We start from the raw sequence: 12,699 nt of genomic DNA, 5'->3' as shown, positions 1-12,699 counted from the left end.
AAATTATTGGTGCCACAAGTTCAAAAGCTCCTTCTGACACCAATGCCTTTGTCTGGACCGAGTTGAAAAAAAAGAGTGTTTTACCCCTGCTAGAGGCACATATTCCTTTGTAATCCTCTCAGTAATACAGAAAATCTCCTGGCACATATGTAGTGACCATGATCTCTGTGAGGGAGAAGACTGACTGGCCAAGGATTCAGCTTTCACAGATGAAAGAAAATAGCACAGTTTTGCATGGCTGTTTGTGGTTTCCCCCACCTTGAGTGCAAAGACCTGTGCTATCCTAGCACTTCCACTGTGTCCTGTAGTTTGTTGGAAATGGAAAAGGATTGATGAAAAGGTTTGCCATTATAAAGGAGACCCAGAAGACAAAGAAAGAACACAGGTTTCAGGTTTTTTTGGGTGGTTTTTCTTGGTGGTTTTTTTTTTGGTTTTTTTTTGGTTTTTTTTTGTTTTTTTGGGTTTTTTTGGGTTTTTTTGGGTTTTTTTGTGGTTTTTTTGTTTTTTTTTTTTTTTTTTTTTTTTTTTTTGTTGTTGTTGTTGTTTTCTTTTAATGGAAATTGCAAAATTATCTAGAAGAACTGTTTCTCTGTCTTGTTTGTACTCTGGATGCTGGGAACCTAAAATGTAAGCAGCTCTGCAGCAGCGCCAGACTGCTCTTCTTACCTTCTTCTTCACTTGCTTACAAATCTCAAAAATTGGAGAACCTGTATCCAGTGGTGTTTTAAGAGAAATAATAGATCCTCTTCATGAAAATGGATTTCTAGTTTCCAAATGAATACTAGATGACAACTGCTTTTCCTAATAATCTGTAAAGGAAAGTATTTGGGAGTGAAAATAATTCCCCTGTTGCTATCAGGATGTTTGTTTTGTCCTGGCCTGCTTCTTGGAGATTATTATTTTACATCTGGATTGCAGTTATCTGATTGTATCACAGGTACACAGTGATATTTTGCAGCTGAAAATAGTCCATCACAGATTCTCAAATTTATTTAGGTTTATGGAAAAAATTCTTATTTGGAAAAGTTAAAAAGGAAGGTGAACAGTGTTACTGAAGATGTAACCCCCACTCACTTCAAACAGTCCATCCCAGTGCTATGCTAAAATAAGACTAGATTTGTTTGCAGATAAGCCTTTTTTGTGTTGATCAAAGATATAAAGAACAAACTAATTTTTTTTTTTTTTTTTGTGATTACTTATACTGTCTCCATTCTTGATAACACTGATCAAGAACACACTACATATGTCAAAGTTTAATACCATTTTGACAGCATTGTGCCATCTTTCTCTGGAAAGATTATTGTATTTTTCTCAAAATACAAGGCTGACAATATGGGTTTAATTTTCTAAAAATCACTTCCTTTACTGATCCTAAGAATTTATTCTGGAGCTGTCAAAAGAAAATTTTCTGTTCACCCACTCCGTTGATAGTGAATACTTATGGAGGAGTGCCAATTGTAACTGTGGTTTCAAAAGTCTTCTGAGGTCCCCAAAATGGATTTAGTCTTCCACAGTTCACATGTCAGGGATGGCACAGAGATCTGTGGGCTCTATTTCATCACAAATTAAAAACATGGAAACTTTGAACATCTGCTTTCAAAACAACATTGCAATATTCTTTCTTTCAGGACCATGACAAGTTTTCATAAATCATAGGTGGAAAAGAAAGTCAAATAGCAAAAAACAAGTCAAATAGCAATAGGTTAGAGAGATTTGCTCTGGCAAATCAAGTACAAAAGGGAAGGTTTTTGATCAGTAAGAGTGCAAATCTATGCAGTGAAAACACAGAAATTATGAATTTTAAAGGGACAAGCTGTTGGTCATTAGTAGAGTTTTCATACTACATCTCCTCTCTCAAAGAAATTGGTTGGCAAAATCAAAAGAATATTGGATATATTTGTAAGACATCTGATCCTTGGAGAAACGAGGCTTGATAAACAGAAATAAAATTGAAGATTTAATGAAAATGCCACTATAGCAAAATAACTCTTCCGGCTGCTATGAGATAGATACTCATGAAAGCTGTAAAGAGTTGGATGAGTAACTTGCTTTTAATCAGCCAGCTTCTGCATGATGACTTTTTAAAATATGCAATTTGGTAATAACACAAAATTTTTGAAGTAGCAGCTGGAGAACATGGCAGGAAACCCGAGGTAACAAAAACTAAAAAAATACTACTTCTTTGCTTATTAGTGACTAGGTGGTTTGGTTTATCCATACCTTGTTTACAAATTAACCAATCTGTTAAACAACACATTTTTTGAGATCACCAAAAGTTGACTAGCATTGTGCAAATAATACAGCATTTTTATCAGGACAGCCTAAGAGTCTGCTAGGATGCAGCTTCTCCTGCGTCCAGAGGTACAGTACTCACTGAATGTCTTCCCAGTCCATTCTTCCTTTGCTGTTAGAAATATCAGGATCAAAATTAATGTTCTTATGCAGTCTTTCCACGCATAGGCATTTCCAGACCTCAGTGATCAATTTCTCATCAGTGAATGCAGCATCTCAATCAAGAAGTGTTCATATCTGTCTCTGTCAGGACTGAATTTCTGGCCAGCTCCGATTAGAAACAGGGCAGCTCTCATGTGTGTTGCCATCTGTGGTAAAGATCTTTGGGCAGTGATCTGTGCCGAAATGTGTTCTCAAGTATCTCTGGGACCAGGATCTCAGGAGGTTTAGGTACACAGGTTCATTCAAAAATCTAAACCACTGGTATGCATGAGTAGGTATGTGCTGGGCATCAAGTTCCTCTGCCATGACAATCTGGGGCTCCTGTGTATCTGTAAAAAGACAAACTCTTACACGGGGAAGAACAACAAGAAAGAGACCAACAAGGAGGATTTATAGGAGTGCAGTTTTGAATTTGAGTACCTACAATTTTCTCTTGCTGCACTACAGTCATCTTAACATTTGCAAGATTTTCAGACTGGAGAATCACCTTCAAAGGTTCGTTGAAAGTTCTGGATGAACAAAGGAACTGAATAGTCACCTTACTCTTCCATCTGTTCTTCCCACCAAGAATATCCATCAAGCAGCTTTTCTGGTCCCAAACCCAGGGGTCAGTAGCAGCTCTCAAGCTTCTTCAGTCTGACCAGTTCCTTACCTCGCTGCTCTTGCCTCTTCTGTGAATGTCTTTTAATGTCCTTCCAGAGCCTTCTATGTTCTTTTTTCCAGTCTTGGCTTCTAGACTGACCTGCTTATCACCTCTGACAGGTGATATCTAAACAGGTCATCCTCTCCTAAACTGAACTCTGGAAATCCAGATTTTGAGACTTAGCCATGTGCACTGCAGCCAGCCCAAGGCTGGGCTGTCTTTCCAAAGGAATGAGAGACCACAAGAGCTGAAAAGGCATGATGTTTAATTCCTGTTTAACCCTTAAATTAAACAAGTGCTTTCCTGCTGGTTTCTCCCTCCTGTTCAAGAAAAAAGATGTAGTGATAAAACAAGCTCATTCTGGACTATCCTAATGTTTTAGAAGTAAGAAAATACAAACTATGAGAGCTTACACAAATCACTAGAGAACTTTGCAGGTGTCTATTAATCTCTGACCAGTCCCTTAGCCAAATCATACTTTCCAATGCAGCTGTTAATTACTTTACCAGGTCCTATCCCAGATCGCACATTCTGAAGTCTAATGCAGTCATGTTGGCAGTGGCATATTCTTTTGACAGATTTCTTACATGGAAAGTCCCTCCTCTGTAATTAATGTTCTATTTTTACTTTACCAGTAGCATCCCAGTGCTTACCAGCCTCCCAAATGAAGACTGAACCATATTGCATTAGTTAATGAAATAATCAGAGTAGACAGTATTGTCCAGAGGTACTTGTTATATACTTCAAACAAGTCACTAGCAGGAAGAACAGGGAGGAAAAACAAGTGGGTAGGATTGTGCAGTTGCAGTGACACAGTCTGTGTAATTAGCATTAGATAGTGGCTTTTATGTCATTACTTTATGTAAGGTGAAGTGCAGTTTACTTCAAGATGCTGCAGTCTTTCAAGGGAATCTTTGTGCACTTGGTAATGAGTAATTGACTCGTGTGTCCACTTCAATCCTCAGCACACAGCTTTCAGCACCCTTCGGACCCAAAACAAGGAGGGCTGGCATTCCCATGCTGCAGAGATTGCTGGGCTGCATGAGAAAGAAAGAACTGCCACTCTAAATTCTGGCTACAAGTAGAAGTCTCTTTTTTCTTTATACATACAATTGAATTGCTTCAGTAAATGAATGTGTACAATGTGTTGGTGCGCATGTGATAGAGATATTAACAGCAATACTTCCTTCAAGGGTAAATAGAGGTGAAAGGAGTTCATCTGTTTGTAATTTCAGTAAGAATAAGTTTATTTGGTTCTCATAATATCAAAAAATTAATTAGTCCCATTTTATACTTTATTAAAATTTTCATCACTAATATAATGATAGCTACATAAATCTACCACAATAGCTAAAGAAATTCACAATGACATCTGGCAATATAACCAATTTTTCTGGCAAATGTGGTTTTGAAAGTTCAATATAAAAATATATTCTTTTCAAATAAATTCTGAAAAGAAACCTATAGCTTTGTGAATAACAATTTTCTTAAGATTATTTTACTATGAGTAGAGCTTGAACAGAATGCTCCCCAATATTTTAAAGGATTCAAGTTTCTCCTTAACAACAGATCACTATGTAGAGCTTCCTTTTAAAATGTACACCTTGTATTTGACATAATCACAAAGAGCTTAGTAAGTGATAGGTCATAATAAATCTTGGCCCATTCAATTCTGAAATACATCTGGTTAAATATAATATTTTCTGTAAAGTCTTCTATTCATTCATTAACAAGACAACAAATCCAGTTTGTATTCAGAAAACAAAGTAAATCATATTCAAGAAGATACAATAGTCTGGATTTGGAACAGGGTAACCAGTAGCAACTGGTTTATCTTTACTTTCTGTGGTGATGTTAGCAAAATTTGTTCCTTGAAATGACTGCATGCAAAGGAATCAAAGAATACACATATTGGAAAGAAATCAAACAGTAGAATAATTTCATATGTTAGGAATTAGATGATAAACCATTAAGAGTTCCAATAGAACCAAGTACACTTCCCTACATGCCATCTCTACTTGCAGTTGCATAAACATCCCTAGTTCAGTAATAAAATGTTTCTTTCTGACACATTAGATGATTTTCCAGTGATGTCAGTATTTAAGCCATGATTTTAAAAAGCAGCTTTGATACTGACAGCAAGAAAAATAATAAATGCAAATTCATATTGCATTATGACTGGCCTAGTAATATTCAGTGCAGTGAAAGTTACCCCAATATTGTAATTCACAACTTTGTCTTTTATATCTGTCAGCCATTTAGCCTCTTACTGAATGAGAATCCCTGGAGGCAAAACTAGCTTTACCTCTTAAAGCATAAAGCAATGTTTATGTTTCCTTCATCTCACCTAGGTCAAAAGAATATTTGTTTATTTAGTTTGATAAAATCTTGATTTTTATCAAAACCCAGAATTACTATTAAGTATAATACTGAAATGGCCATTGAAATGAGAAGGGTTTGATGGTATTTTTTGTTGAGAGATTCTTCATGCTGTGTTCACAGTTACTGAAATGACAGTAGACATGATTCCTATCACTATGTACAAATCAGTCATCCTGCATATTTCACTGCACTTCATAGTACCTAATAGAATACAGCCCTAAATTTGTTAACATATACTATTGTTTGCTGTGGAAAGGAAGTGGAGTGCAGGCTGGGAAGATGGGGATCTAGGATATGGTGAAAACAGGGAGCTGCCTTTGGGTAGAGAGGTGTTCAAGAGAACAAGGGACAGGAGGTGAGAAATGGGAATTGAGATACTTAAGGGTCCAGTCAAGCAAGAAAAGAGCCTGGAAATAAAAACTAAGTCTGTAAAACTAGGACTGAAAATACAGGTGCTTATATCCATAGGATACAGAAATACATGTCTTTCTACCTATTATCATACACCCAGTTCTCAGTGGACCATATGACAGGGAGTCTTGTGCTCCTTCCTATGCTTAGTGTGTACTGTTTTCCTTCCCAGATTTCTTTCTCTTCAGGTCTATTTTTATGCTTCCTTTCTTCTCCTGCTTTCCTGGTGTCAGCTTTGTGCCAGCACCAGGAAGGGTGCCCCATGTCTTCAAGCAAGGTGGGTCTCTGCCTGCTGGGAGCAGGCAGCACAAGGGCAAAGAGCTGGCACAGTCACAGTCTCCTCATCCCATAGCAGCCACAGCCGGACAGAGAGTCATCCACACTCAAATGCCAACAGCCTGGCCCTGACAAGTTCCCACCGCACTCTTGAGAGATGACTTCTTTTTTTGGACTCATCATTTGTCTAAAATACATTTTTCAGTGATGTCAAGAGACGCATTTTGGTTGTAAGCAGCCACTCTTCCTGCCAAATCTCCCAGCCCTGCTTCAAAACATGGGTGTGTAGAGCTTCAACTGAATGACTATATAGCTTATATTAACACAGAAGGGAGCATGGGTATTTTTGCCTCATGCAGTCTTCAGATATGGCTGAACATTAACGTACAGAGGGTTTTATAAGGCACTTGTCAGGCAAAAATAAAGATAGGCTTCAACAACTTGCCCTGTTTAAAATACCATGATCTGATAGGAGCAAAGATACAGATGGAGAACTCAAATACAAAAAATGAAAGTACCTGTTTAGAAGAGATAAGCAAGTGTAACAAAATAAAATGAACAAATTGAAAACCTATAGCAGAAAAAAAATTCCCAGCATTGAAATTTGATTAGACATAGAATACTGGTCCTTTGGGGTTGATGTAAGCTCCATGATTCGTGACCCAGCCTATAAAAAATAGGTTGGACAAAATATTAGAAACATATGTCTTGCTTAATAACCCTGTGCTCTGAGATGGACGAACCAGATGACCAAATATGACTTTTCCATCTGTACCATCCATGAATCCAAGAGAATTTCTGTATCACTCTGTGGATGAACAAACCAGAAACCTCACTGAAAGACCTAGCCCTGCCATCAGTGCCTATGCCAATTAGCGCCTTGTTTCACAGCAGCCGCTCTCTCCTCTAAATTCCTCTCAAAATTGTATTCCAAGGGAAAAAGCTCAGAGAGGAGAAGAAAATAAATTTGAAAGTTCTTGTGTAGCAATCCAGGAAACATCTGAATTTCTTCCCTGGACAAAGGAGATGGAAATGCTAGAACAGGGAAGGAAGAAGAAAGAACATTATTTGCTAGAAATGTGATCTGAAAATTATGGCCAGTCACCAAGATCAACACCTCATCCTCCAACACTGCTTCTCCTTCCCATGAGCAGCACGAGTGGCTCAGAGACTTTATCATTCTGCATACTCACTAGCAAAAGTACACCCCCTCTTTCATCAGTGCAGGAATCTTTGTGAGATGCTTCCAGGTTGATTTAAAAAGCAAAATTAATTTACAGCTTGAACTGCCATCCACAAAAGAATTCCTAGTTGGCATGGGTAACCTGTGCTGTAAGGTCAAACACAAGGTTGACACAAGAGAGCTCCCTGCAGCAGCAGGAGTAGGCTGCTCAGCAAGACAAGAAGAAAACAGGCAAAACAGAGAGTGATAACAATTTTCACATTCAGTCATAAAATTGCAAATTCTTCACTTCCTACAAAGAGAGCCACACGTCTCTCTGCAATAGAACTGAAAAGAGAGCAGTTCGAAGCCATAAACTACATGATTTTCAATAAAAGGAGTGCAAAAATTTCTGTTGCTTAGTAGTTGGAATGCAGTTTAACAGTTTATAGAATTATGGAATCATAGAGAAAGCTGAGTTTGAAGGCACCCATCAGGATCATCGAGTCCAACTCCTGGTCCTTGCAGGGCCCCCCAACAAGAGTCACACTATGTTGCCTGAAAGTGTTGTCCAAAGGCTTATTGAGCTCAGTCAGGCTGGTTATGTGACCACTGCCCTGGGGAGCCTGTTCCAATGCTGCTATTATTAAGCAGTTGTAGAACTGATCAATTGAAACAAGTCATGTGGCTGAGTTCTAACACTTAACAGGAAAAAATAGCTGCTTTACCTGCCTTCTAAGGATGGTCATTTTGGATTATCTGGTTTAAAATTAAGAAAAAGCATCATGAGAACTGACACCTGGAATTATAAATTTGAGGTTGCTTTCAAATCACAGCGACTGTGTGAAAATCTGTGACTTTGGCTTTCATCAAATCAGACGTAAATATATAAACTTGTGGTGAAAGCATTATTTCTGGATCACCAATTTCTGTCTGGCCTTGTACACGACCTTTTTCATCCAGATTCAATGAGGATGAAGTAGTGTCCTGTTACAGGGAGTTATGACTGGCTGTCAGATGCTGAGTATGGATGATCCTCCCCAAAAATCTGAACTTCTTTGATAGTTAAAGGGCAGAAATTGGAACTTCCTGAAAACTGTCAACTGTCCTGTTCATTCTCTTCTAAGTCTTGATGCTTTAATGGTTACAGGTGTTTGCATTTGACAACATTTAGATATTGATGATGACAAAACCTGCTGTTTCTCAAAAAATCTTTCTAATTCTAACAGTAATGTCCTGAGTAGATGAACATTCCCTAGCAGTGGAGTTTCATTAATCAGTACTACCTAGCTGTGTATCTTTCTGAATCCATCCCTCTGTTTTTGTTCCCCTACAATACAGCATTGAAGCAGATGCTAGTAACTGACTTTTGCATATAATCCCATACACTTGCTTTTAATTTGGAAAGATTGCCAACAGTTTCCACGGTTAACACCAACAAATTTCACGTTTAAAGCAGGAATTCAGCCACTTTCATTATGCAGGAGAAAAGAAGCATAAGTTTCATAATTATGACATTCATCCTCCACTTTATGAAAAGTGACTAGTTGCATTGGGTTTCTGTGGCCAGGTTTTGGTAGTGGTAGGTTACTGGGTGGTTTCTGTGAGAAGCTGACAGAAGGTCCCCCCATGGCCAACACAGGCAGTGCCAGCTGGCTTCAGAATGATCCACCACTGGTCAAGACCAAGCCCATCAGCAATGGTGGTAACACCTCTGTGATAACAGAGCAGATGTAATTGTGCTCAAAGAAGAGAGGGGTGAGAACATGTGAGAGGAACAACTCTGCAGACACCTGGGTCAGTGGAGAAGGAGGGACAGGAGGTGTTCCAGGTGCCAGAGCTGAGATTCCCCTGCAGCCCATGGTGCAGCCTGTGGTGACGACCCTGTGCCCCTGCAGCCCATGGAAATCCATAGGGATGCAGAGATCCCCCTGCAGCCCGTGGAGGACCCCGAATGGAGTAGGGGGATGCCCAAGAAAGGCTATGATGCCATGGAAAGCCCACACTGGGAAAGGTTCCTGGCAGGACCTGAGGCCCTGTGGAGATAGGGACCCACACTGGAGCAGGTCTCCTGGAAGGACTTGTGACTCTGTGGGGAACCCCAGCTGGAGCAGGCTGTTCCTGAAGCACTACACCCTGTGCTGGAATCATAGCCCATGGGAAGGACACATGTTAGAGAAGTTCACGGAGAACTGTCTCCTTTGAGAGGGAACTCGCACTGGAACAGGGGATGAACTCCTCTTCATGAGCAGCACCAGGAACCAAGTGTGATGAACTGATCATAACCCCCATTCCCTGTCTCCATGGGTCTCTGGGCAAGGAGGAAGAGCCCGGAAAGGAGGCAGGGGTGGGGGGAAGCTGTTTTTAATGGGTTTTTTTACTTCTTATTATCCTGCTCTGATTTTTTTTTGTTAATAAATTCAACTAATTTCCCCAAGTTGGGTCTGTTTTGCCTCTGATGGTAATCATTGTGTGATCTCTCCCTGTTTTTGTCTCAATGCATAAGCCTTTAATGATATTTTCTCTCCCCTGTCCAGCTGTGGGAGGGAGTGACAGAGTGGCTTTGATGGGTGCCTGGCATCCAGTCACAGAGTCAACCCACCACAACAATAAAGCAAAGACCATAACAGACATGTTGAGAGATACTGTTCTTTCTCTTTTAAGGTTAGTGACATGGAAAATGTTGTCAGTGATGAAACACAGAGAGAGGCAGCTGGAATTGACTGAAGGCTTGGCATGAGGTAAATGAGAAGGTGCAGAGGCAGAGGAATGTTTCTCTGCAGAGGGCTGCCTGGCATAAACCATTGTAGCACAAGGTTTGGCCTAATGAAGGCAACAAATGATGAGACCTCAGACTTCGATGCCACTCTAGAGAATAACAGTTTGATAGAGATCCATCATCATGATGGAGCAGAAAATTGGTAGGTAGCCTAAGACTGAGAAGTACCTCACAGAGAAAAGTAGCAGAATACCCTGTTTTAGATGGCTTGCCTGTGGAAGAATGTGAGGACAGAAGAAAGGAAGGAAGAGCAAAGATATTCCCAAGGAAGGGTTTGGCTGCACTAAGGGAAAACAAAAAAAAAAAAAAAAAAAAAAACAAAACAAAAAAAAAAAAAAAAAAAAAAAAAAAAAAAAAACAAAACAAAAAACAAAAAAAAAAAGGAACTATGAAGCAGCTCTTCCCAAAAAGGGATGAAGAGGAAGAAATAACAAAAATAGAATGTGGCATAAGGATGATAGACAGAAATAAACGTAAAATCGGGCCAAATCACAGAATGATATGCAGACAGGAGAAAAATACAGTGTAGGAATTCCATATGAACAGCAAAATAAGTGGGTTTATTCTTCCTTTAGAAGAATTTATGGGCCATTCACAGAACTGGAGAGTGGGCTGCCTGCCAGGATGAAAAATGTGGGCATGTCTCTGAAGGGATCATCACAGGAATGGAGGAGAGGGCAATGAGATGCATGATATAGTCAGATTCCTACTGGGATAATTCAAAGACATTTACATGCAGCTGGAGAGGACAGGAAAAAAGATGGAGGGACTCAGTCTCCAGTGCAGTGCTTCTAGAAGAGATTAAGTATCTCTTAGAAGAGATTAGAAGACATGAAAATGTGGACAAGATGTCAAAAAAGTACAAACAGGTATTTAGAAAAAGAAACCTTTAAGAAGGAATGCTACTTCTTGGAAGAAAATTTACAACTTCCTCCTGTTTTTTCCATGTATCCAGACATAAAATATGAACAGCTTGTTTTAATTTTTTAAAAAGTGTGTAACTAACTCACTTGTTCCCAGTAGTCCTTAGGATTCCACACACAGCATGTTCGGAAGTTCCAAAGTTCAGAAGGAAGTTTGGAAGGAAGGAAGGAAGGAAGTTCAGAAGGAAGTTCGGAAGTTCGGAAGTTCAGAAGGAAGTTCGGAAGGAAGTTCGGAAGTTTGGAAGGAAGGAAGGAAGTTCGGAAGTTCGGAAAGAAGGAAGGAAGTTCGGAAGTTCGGAAGGAAGTTCGGAAGGAAGGAAGTTCGGAAGGAAGTTCGGAAGGAAGTTCGGAAGGAAGTTCGGAAGGAAGTTCGGAAGGAAGGAAGTTCGGAAGGAAGTTCGGAAGGCAGTTAGGAAGTTCAGAACTTCGGAAGGAAGTTCGGAAGGAAGGAAATTCAGAAGTTCGGAAGTTCAGAAGGAAGTTCAGAAGGAAGTTCGGAAGGAAGGAAGTTTGGAAGGAAGGAAATTCAGAATTTCGGAAGTTCGGAAGGAAGGAAGGAAGGCTGTTCTAAATTTTCAGAACAGAGAAAATTAAAATCGCGCTGATTAGCCCTTCTGGTTAATTTCTAATTGGCAAATGAGAAGCTTCATCTTGTGATATGTTTAATTGCTTACCATTTTTAATCACTACTAAATGCCAATACCAGGCACTAAACTCACCTTACCTGAGGGAAGTACAAGTTTTTCTTGGAAATTCAAAATATTTGTATTAATATATTTATTAACCTAGGTTTTCATGCAAAAAATGAGAAGATTTTGTCCAAAGGATAAGTCATGTTCCTCTCTTAAAATGAATATGGATAGCAAAACAAAAAATATAAGGAATTATTCTTTTTACTATCATACCTATTCGTAAGCCCTTAGTATTTACTCCAGTCAGGCACAAGAAGGTTAGTAACCCTTTTAAGATTACTAACTTTTGTTTAACTAAGCCAACTATTCAAAGTAGGTGAAAACTTTCCTTAGAATGACAAGATATGTTTGTATGTTGTTAATATTATGTATGCAGAGCAGAAGACACATTGAGACATTTGCATTCCAAAATGTTTACCCTCAGATAGCAACATCTGTTACCATGATGTTTTAGATCTTACTAATTTAAAACAGAAGAGTGACTTACAGCAATGTGTAAAAAAATCACTTCAGATGTTCCCTCTTTGACTGTTTCAGTCCATCTGTAATTGCTGGTTTCCAGCATCCAAGAAAATATCTTGCCAAAGCACAGAACCACTGGGAATGAATTCTAATATGCTACTAATTCAAGTACGTACTTTTATTGGGGACTGGATTTTGAAACCATACTATTTATTGTTTGTAAATGTCAGTCATGCTCTTGTCAGACATTTTTAGTTTTCTAGGATGAAGAATTAAGGATTTGCAGAAGAATCTGGAGTGTAAACTAAGTCAAAATGTTAAATTCCATTTCAGAATCATAAAATTAATTTAAATTGGGAGAATAATTATTTCAGTGGTTTTCCCTTCAATCCCTTGTGACCTCCATGCACACTATTACATTATCAAGAATGAAAATGTCATCTTTTCTGAGAATGCATCTCATGATTTTACAAATTTAAAAAAAATGCTTACAAAATAGACTCTATTTACATGGA

The 12,699-nt window shown here is 38.9% G+C and overlaps 1 long non-coding RNA gene across 1 annotated transcript; it reads right to left on the bottom strand.

Annotated features, from left to right (window-relative positions):
• Positions 1 to 967: 967 nt before the first annotated feature.
• LOC137464860 (uncharacterized) lies at positions 968 to 11,149 on the bottom strand. Its single transcript, XR_010994453.1, has 3 exons — positions 11,114 to 11,149; positions 2,998 to 3,252; positions 968 to 1,550 (listed from the first exon to the last, which is right to left on the bottom strand). It is a non-coding gene; the product is annotated as an uncharacterized lncRNA (long non-coding RNA).
• Positions 11,150 to 12,699: the final 1,550 nt, after the last annotated feature.

This window comes from Anomalospiza imberbis, chromosome Z (genome assembly GCF_031753505.1).
Source record: "Anomalospiza imberbis isolate Cuckoo-Finch-1a 21T00152 chromosome Z, ASM3175350v1, whole genome shotgun sequence".
In the NCBI taxonomy this organism is placed as follows: domain Eukaryota; kingdom Metazoa; phylum Chordata; class Aves; order Passeriformes; family Viduidae; genus Anomalospiza; species Anomalospiza imberbis.
Note: the sequence above shows the minus strand (reverse complement) of the source record. Positions and strands in the feature narration are given on the sequence as shown.